Source organism: Dipodomys ordii, unplaced genomic scaffold (genome assembly GCF_000151885.1).
Source record: "Dipodomys ordii isolate 6190 unplaced genomic scaffold, Dord_2.0 Scaffold11, whole genome shotgun sequence".
NCBI classification, from domain to species: Eukaryota; Metazoa; Chordata; class Mammalia; order Rodentia; family Heteromyidae; genus Dipodomys; species Dipodomys ordii.
Window position 1 is genome coordinate 16,528,940 of NW_012267227.1, and position 8,155 is coordinate 16,537,094.

At 48.3% G+C, this 8,155-nt stretch overlaps 1 protein-coding gene across 1 annotated transcript in view; it reads left to right on the forward strand.

Annotated features, from left to right (window-relative positions):
• Nucleotides 1-8,155, forward strand: part of Pla2g4d (phospholipase A2, group IVD (cytosolic)) — a 33,446-nt gene that overhangs the window by 4,545 nt on the left and 20,746 nt on the right. The window lies entirely within an intron of this gene.

The window sequence follows — 8,155 nt, forward strand, 5'->3', positions numbered from 1 at the left end:
CGACCGGACCCCCCCCCCCCAAAAAAAAGTCATTTTCAAGGGATGAAGCCATGAAACAGGCTGGGATGTGGGTGGGGAGGGTATGAAGCCTGGAGAGGCTCCCCTGAGCTGTAAGGGCCACTCCTTACTGTATGTCACTGTCCCTGCCTTCTCTAGATGACTGTTCAAAGGTCCAGCCTCAGGACCCCACACGGCTGCATACCAAGCTCTTCACTCCACAGGGCCCCCTCTTCCAGGCCGTGCTGGACATATTCACCTCCCGCCTGACTGCTGCCCATACCTTCAACTTCACCCAGGGCCTCCACCTTCACAAGGACTATGTAGCTGCAAGGGAGTTTGTGGCCTGGAAAGGTTGGTGTTTTCTTGGATAGGGTGAGGCAGGAGTGTTCCCCCCCGCCCCTTTCTGCTTGTCCCTCACTGGGTAGACCCGGTGCTTTTGTTGGGAGTCTTTGGGGCCCGAATTATGATCACCTAGTGCGTGAGGACTGAAGGCAGGCCCTGATAACTCTGCTGGAAGTCCGAAGGAAAGAGGGGAGGGCTGGGATGAGAGACCCCCGAGCTGTCAGAGTCAAGGAGAGAAGCCTACAGAGAAAGCATGACTTCAACTGCAAAGAGAAGAAGGGTTGGCAGCAGGAGCAGCTGGGATTGTCCTGTGCATCTTGCAGACACACACCTAGACGCCTTCCCGAACCAGCTCACACCTATGCAGGACTGCCTGTCCCTGGTGGATGGAGGTTTTGCCATCAACTCACCTTTCCCACTCACACTGGTACCCCAGAGGGCTGTGGACCTCATTCTATCCTTTGACTACTCCTTGGATGCCCCTTTTAATGTAAGGAGAAGGAGGGACGAGGTGAGGGGCAGAGGGAGGAGAAGAGCGTTTTCTGCTAAAGGGCCATGCTGGGTGTTTGGAGGCTACCCTGGGTGGTGGGCTGAGCCTCTGCTCTGTCCTGTGTGCCTTCTAAATACTGTTGGAAGTCTGCTGTCCCCACTAGAGAGAAGAACGGCTGGGATCATGAGAGGGAGTGGGGAGAGGAAACCACAGGAGGTTGTTGGGCATCTTCTGGACCATCCCAGATACCTTCTCTTATTGTCATGAGATTCCTTCCCCACCCCAGCATGGGCTTGGGCCTCCTGGCCTTTATTGCGATGGTAACAACAGCCACTAAGGTCTCTTCAGGGTGACTCCAAGGGTGACAGCCTCAAAAACTATAGGGCAGCAGACAGAGGTCACCATGTGGATGTGGGTGTGGCGAGGCCCCTAGACCAGCCCCACTCTCTTTGTCCTCTTTGCCTTCTTCGGTCCAACGAGTGCCCTGGATCAGAAGACAGATAGAGGTTGCTTCAGTGCTCACCATGTAGTCATTCTATCAACCCTGTGACATTGAGACCAGCCCCTAACCAGGAACAGAGGGGGTCCCAGAAGGGAAGGCCAGGTGACAGGGAGGAATGATAGTAAGAATGAGGATGCCATTCAAGATCTAAAGGCCTTCCATGATTCATTCTTGGCCACCGTTGATTACAGGGACTCTGTTACAGTTTCACTAGACGTGTACTCTCATTCTTTAAAATCTGACCAGCGTGGCTTTTCCGTGGCAGAGCTGCTTGAAGTCAGGATCTGTGGAGTCCAGGCAGGGTCAGAGCCAGCGTGGAGGGTGGACTAGGCCAGGAGCTCACCCTTTCCCCCTCCTGCCCCCCCACCCCCTGCAAGGTCTTACAGATGACAGAGAAGTACTGCCAGGACCGAGGGATCCCCTTCCCCAGGATAGAGCTGGGCCCGGAGGACCTGGAGGAACCTCAGGAGTGCTATCTGTTTGCCAACGCTGACGACCCCCACTCGCCCATCGTGTTGCACTTCCCCCTTGTCAACAGCACCTTTCGCACACACCTGGCCCCAGGTAAGGGGACATCCTGCCCTGCATCTGACCTGTACAGCCCTGGGGCTGGAGGGGTGGTGATGGATGCACCTTAGAGCGGACTCCCTGGGCAATGTACAAAAGCCTGTCTCTGGAGAGCCGGGGCTGGCGGCTGCTGTCCTCAGCTTCCTGGGCTCCAGTGTTTTTAGCTGGGCCATCTTCCCCGATGAGCACGGGAGCTGAGACGTGACTCAGGTAGGATCCAAGGGATTCCATTCCCCCCCTTCCCCAGAGGACCCCAGCCTAACCTCACTTCTGTTCCTCACCCCCAGGTGTGGAGCGGCAAACAGCTGAGGAGAAGGCGTTTGGGGACTTCGACACCAATGGGCCAGACACCCCCTATGGCATGATGAACTTTACCTATGAGCCTGAGGAGTTTGACCGGCTGGTGGCCCTGAGCCGATACAATGTTCTGAACAACGTGGAAGCCGTCAGGCATGCCCTCCGGCTGGCTCTGGACCGGCGACAGGCACAGGCGGGCGAGAGGGCTGAGGACTGAGCAGGTAGGACTCAGAGCCAACGTCACACACATGGGGTACTAGGGCAGACTCGCCAAGGGAGGGATGGGGGGCGGTCCCATGAGGGGGTTCTGCTTCCTACCTCTCCAAGACCTGCCCTGAGGCTCCTCAGGCCTGGAAAGTGGCAGACTTCTAGCCTGGTTTTAGAGCCAGGCCCTCCTCTGTGTTTCTCCAGGGCAGTGGGGGACGCTAGGCAGAAGAGGGTGCTCAGGGAACAATGCACTGTGCAGAGAAGCAGGCAGCAGCCTTGTCACCCCCATACCGAAGGCCCTCTGAGGGCCCAAGCACTCACAGCGTCCCCAGAGTGGGGCCTGGGATCCCTGAGGTGTGGACTGCCATCTGTACACTGAGACCCCAAGTTCCTGGATTCTGTGCTGTCCAAGAATAAAGAGTGGCCATGTCCGTATCGACCGTGTGTCTTGCCAATAAAGCTCCTTCATCTCTGGCTTTCATGTCACTCCTCAGAGGTCACCGTCCCTCTCTGCTCACCTTCCTGAAGTCTGGCCTCTCCAAAATGGTTTATTCTTGTCCTGACACGTGAACAACACCCTGAATAAGTAGAGAACTCTTGGTCCAAACTTACATGCACTCACATACTAATTCTTCCTTGTCTTTGGTATCACCGGTGAGCAGTCTGATGATGTTGATTAGGGTTCTCAGTCTGTTGTAGATAATTTACATTTCTCCAGGCTTTAGGACTTAAGTTTTAAAAGCTTAATTGATATATAATTCTTAAACACAAGTTTAAAATAGTGTCAAGGAGCTCTTTTAATTTCTGGATTTTCTTTTTCTGGAACTGAGGTTCACACTCAGGGCTTTGTGTTGTGCTAGCCAGATACTCTTTCCCTCAAATCGCCACTCCTCTTTTGCCTTAGTCATTTTTCAGGTAGGGTCTTCTATTTTTGCCCTGGCTAGCCTGAACTGTGACCCTTCTATCCTGCCTCTGATATAGCTGGGATTACAGGCACTACTGGCTTTTCTTTGTTCTGTACTTTAACTGATGATATTAATATAATGTGCCTCAAGGCATTCTTCTCATTGTTCTATAAACTGTTTCTTTAGTGCAGGCTCTTATTGCCTCTCATGAACTTTGGATTCTTTATACATTTGGTAACTCGTGGTTGTAGTTACATCAGGAGTTGCTTTTCTACCTAAGGCAGTTTAAATTTGGCTTCTTGATACTTGAATAAAAATCCTGACTAATTCATTGGGCAACTGGACAGATATTGCTGCAAAACTCCTGACTTAACCTATTGGGCAATTCTTCATGTACTTATTGATTGCCAAATTCTAAAAAAAACTAAGTATTATATATTTTATATAATTATTTATGCAATTATATGCAATATACATTATACATTATGTGTATGCCATATATATATAACACATAGTAATATATACATATAATATATACTTACATAGATATAATATATACCTGTATACATACAATACATACATATATATGGTATATAATACATATGCATGTAATTCAGATATATATAATGTAATATATATATATTATGTCATTAATATTATTCTCGGTTGTTTGACAATACTTTGACACTAACTTTTTTCAATTCCACAATAGTGTTAGATTATAATTATAATATTGATTGTTTATATTATTGTGATTATGTGATATGTGTTTATATTTCTTTTTTGTGATGGGAAAATAGTATGAGCAGAACTCAGTTAAGATGATCCCAGTTTAGGAGACAACGAGCATCATAATCAGGACCGCTGTGGCCACCACTGTGTCCTACACAGAGCTTCTCTTCCCAGGCTCTACCTGTACACAGAGGGCCACACGCACACTTACTGAATTTCTACCAAATTATTCATTTGTATCTGATGTCCTCCAAGTTCAGGGGACAAGGCGCCAACTTTCCTTTCGGTTCTCTTCCCGGAAGTATGGCAGCTTGCTTCTTTCACCATACGTTGGGTGGGCAACTTCTAGAACACTCTTCATAGAACTCACAGTTCAAATCACTGCTCATGATACATGGAAACAAACTTAGACTGTAGAGAACCCTTTCTTTTCTTCCCAGTGTTCAGCCTCCGCCCCTTGACCCTCTAAGTGATCTTGAAGCGGAAGGGGGGCTCCTGTCTCTCACTTCCAGCTTTGACAGTGGAGGCTATTGGCTGAAGGGAATGAGAATGGGAGGAGACATTAAAAGCACATTTTCATATTCATCAAAAATCCTGTTACAAGAGTAAAGCTATCCCTGGGGCATGTAATAAGGAGGCTTGGGGTTTGATCTTAGACAAACAGCTCTGTTTCACATCATGTACTACCATCCCTTCCAGTGCACTGAGGGGCATTGGGAGGCAGGGATCTCAGGTCTGCGTCTTGGTGTAGCGAGGGAGCAGGCTGGGCAGGACTCTGAATCTTGCAGGTGGCCTAGATGTACCGCAGGTCCCTTATAACTCAGGCAAGCAGGCCCCTGGAGGAGGCAGGGTGTTGGTTTTCTGGGTTTATACAGGAAAGCAATCTCATTTCAGCTGAGACTATGTTGGGGCGAGAAGGGTGAGATTCCACATGAACCTGGTAGGTTGTCTGAAACTCAGAACAAGGGTGAGAATGGGGCAGGGGGGAGTTCTGGTCAAGTCTGTGGCCAACCTCTGGTTGTTTTCTATTGTGACCTAGCAGTCTGCAGAAATTAAAAACTATTAGAGGGTCTTATTCACACTTAGAACCATTGAGCTCTGGTGCATGTTTTGGAGATTTATAAAAGGCTCGATCCATCTGGCCTTGCAATTATGACTTAGATTGTAAAAGTTACAACTATGACAATGCAAATCACAAGACACAAAGTTTTGACATGTGGAACATTTATAGACAGAAAAAGACCATTCATGCAGAGTGGGGGTAGGGAAAGCCTCCCCAGAGATAAGAAAGGGCCAGGTAGGGAGACTGGAGGAGCTCTGAGGAGGCTGGGCTCCTCCTGGGAAGTTCTTGAGACTTCCTATTTCATAACCTAGCCTGCAGCCCACATACCTGACACACTGCCTTCAAACCAAGGTGATTAGCTGAGTAATGTTTATGCGCAACTCTTCCATGGCTCTTTTCCTTGCAATTTTAGAGGCTCTGTTCAGCCCTCAAAGACCTTTCAGATTATTGCTATTATTTGTGTGAGTGTGTGTGTGTGTGTGTGTGTGTGTTACTGGGGTTTGAACTCAGAACTTTGTGCTTGAAAGCTAGTTGCTTTGCTGCTGAGCCAATGCCTCTAGCCCTTTTTTGCTTTGGTTATTTTTACGTGATCTGGCCTGGACCTTGAGCCTCCTATTTACACTTCCTGTCATAGCTGGAATGACAGATTCAGACCACCAAGCCCACTGTTTTCTTTTGAGATAGGGGTCTTACAAACATTTCTGCGCCCCCCCCCAGATGACTTGGAACTATGATCTTCCCAATCTCCTGAGTAGCTAGGATGACAGGTATGAATGACTGAGCCTGGCTACATTCTAAAACACTGGCATGCTCTATGGTAGAGAGACACAGAGGAAAAAGATGGATTATACAAAGGATGAATTATATCAAAGGCTTCCTGAGTTAGGGACCAGGCCTGTTTCTACACCCCTGACTTTTTTTTTTTTTTGTCAGCCGTGGGGCTCGAACTCTGGGCCTGGGCGCTGTCCCTCAGCTCTTCAGCTCAAGGCGAGCGCTCTACCACTTGAGCTACAGCGCCGCTTCCAGTTTTCTGGTGGTTTATTGAAGATAGGAGTCTCACATTCTTTCCTGCCCGGGCTGGCTTTGAACCACGATCCTCATATCTCAGCCTCCTGAGTAGCTAGGATTACAGGCATGAACCACCGGCGCCCAGCTACCCCTGGCTTTCTATACAGATGCTTAATAAATATTTCTAAAATGAATGCATGCTTTGGCTTGGCCTTATCCCTGCCCTTGTTCTGAGAGAGGCCCATCCTTTCCCACAGCCTAGAACGAGGGGAGGGACCAGGTGACATGTTCTGCTTGGTCCTGAGTAGCTCTGGTCAGGAAATCATTCTCTCTCTCTTGTCAACAGAACAAATAACTACTTCCTTATGGGGCAACAGCCCTGCCAGGCCTTGTCATTCCATAGTAATTGGTGCCCAACGCCAAAGTGTGTGTCATCCCATCCTCACCCCACGCCATGCATCCTACCACTAATGCCACCATTTGCTGCAGGAATTTTACCTGGAATGGAGACTCAGCAAGGCATCAGCCCCCTCTCTACTACCCCTGCTGGCTTCTTCTCTCCTCTATGATGCTGTCTCTGAGAACTATTTCAGGGGGGAAGTACAGGGAAAGGAGAAAAGGAGCCTTTCTTTCCCAGATTTAACGGGGAAAAGCATGACAAGCAAATGAAAGGCCCAGAACTAGATCTACTCATACAGGCAAAGCTTGATCCAGGGCCTCCTCTTGACACAGAACAAACTGCAGGCAGTAAGTAAGAATACAGATGACCTATGCACAATTTTTTTTTTTTTTTTTGGTTGTGGGGCTTGAACTCTGGGTCTGGGAGCTGTCCCTGTGCTCTTCAGCTCAAGGCGAGTGCTCTATTGCTTGAGCCACAGCGCCACTTCCGATTTTCTGGTGGTTAATTGGAGATAAGAGGCTCACAGACTTTCCTACCCTGGCTGGCTTTGAACTGTGATCTCAGATGTCAGCCTCCTGAGTCACTAGGATGACAGGCATGAGCCACCAGTGCCCGGCTTTGGACAATTCTTTAATTCCTGCCTCATTTATGAATAAATGCAATATTTTCCTTTTACAGGGTTGAGGTGAAGGAATGGTGAATAGAAATGTCCTATGTATGAAATGCTTTGAACAGTGCATCACAAAGGGTGTCTCCTGTGGAGCCTGAAGTTAATACAAGTTGATACAAAATTAGGTATTCAAGTGAATATTCAGAATGATTTTTTTAAATCACATAAAATGTCAATTTTAGCTGGGTATGGTGACACACACCTGCAATTCCAGCGCTTGATAAGCTAAGGGGGGAGTTCAAGGTCAGCCTGGCCTGTGTACTGAAACCTTTTCTCAAAAAATACCAAAGCACAGTAATAACAAAAACAGCAGCAACTCAGCTGGGCCCCAGCAGTCTGTAATCTTAGCTGAGAAAGGGAGGAACACAGTGCAAGATTAGAACAGTTCAAGAAAAATCAGTGAGGGCTAGGAAGGTGGCTCAGTGGTAGAGCGCTTGCCTTGCATGCATGAGGCCCTGAGTTCGATTCCTCAGCACCACATAAGCAAAAAGAAAAAAAAGCCAGAAGTGGCGCTGTGGCTCAAGTGGTAGAGAGCTAGCCTTGAGCTGAAGAGCTGAGGGACAGCGCCCAGGCCCAGAGTTCAGGCCCCACGACTGGACCCCCCCCCCAAACAAAAACAAAAACAAAACTGGAAAAATCCTTGAGTCTCCCTCTGTATGGAGGGAAGCTGGGTGTGATGGCATGTGTCAGAGTCCAGGTGTGCTCCCAAGTAGGAAGTGAGACTGTATCTCAACAAATCATGAGTGAAAACTGGGGCTGGAGGTGTAGGCTCTACAATAAAGCACCTATCTAACAAGTGTGAGGAGGCCCTGAATTCAATCCCCAATACTGCCATTAAAAAATAATAACAATGATGATAATAATAAAATAATAATACATATCACAAAAAATACCCTTATAGGGCTGGGAAGGTGGCTCAGTGGTAAAGCACTTGCCCCAGGTTCGATTCCTCAGCACCACATAAGCAAAAAG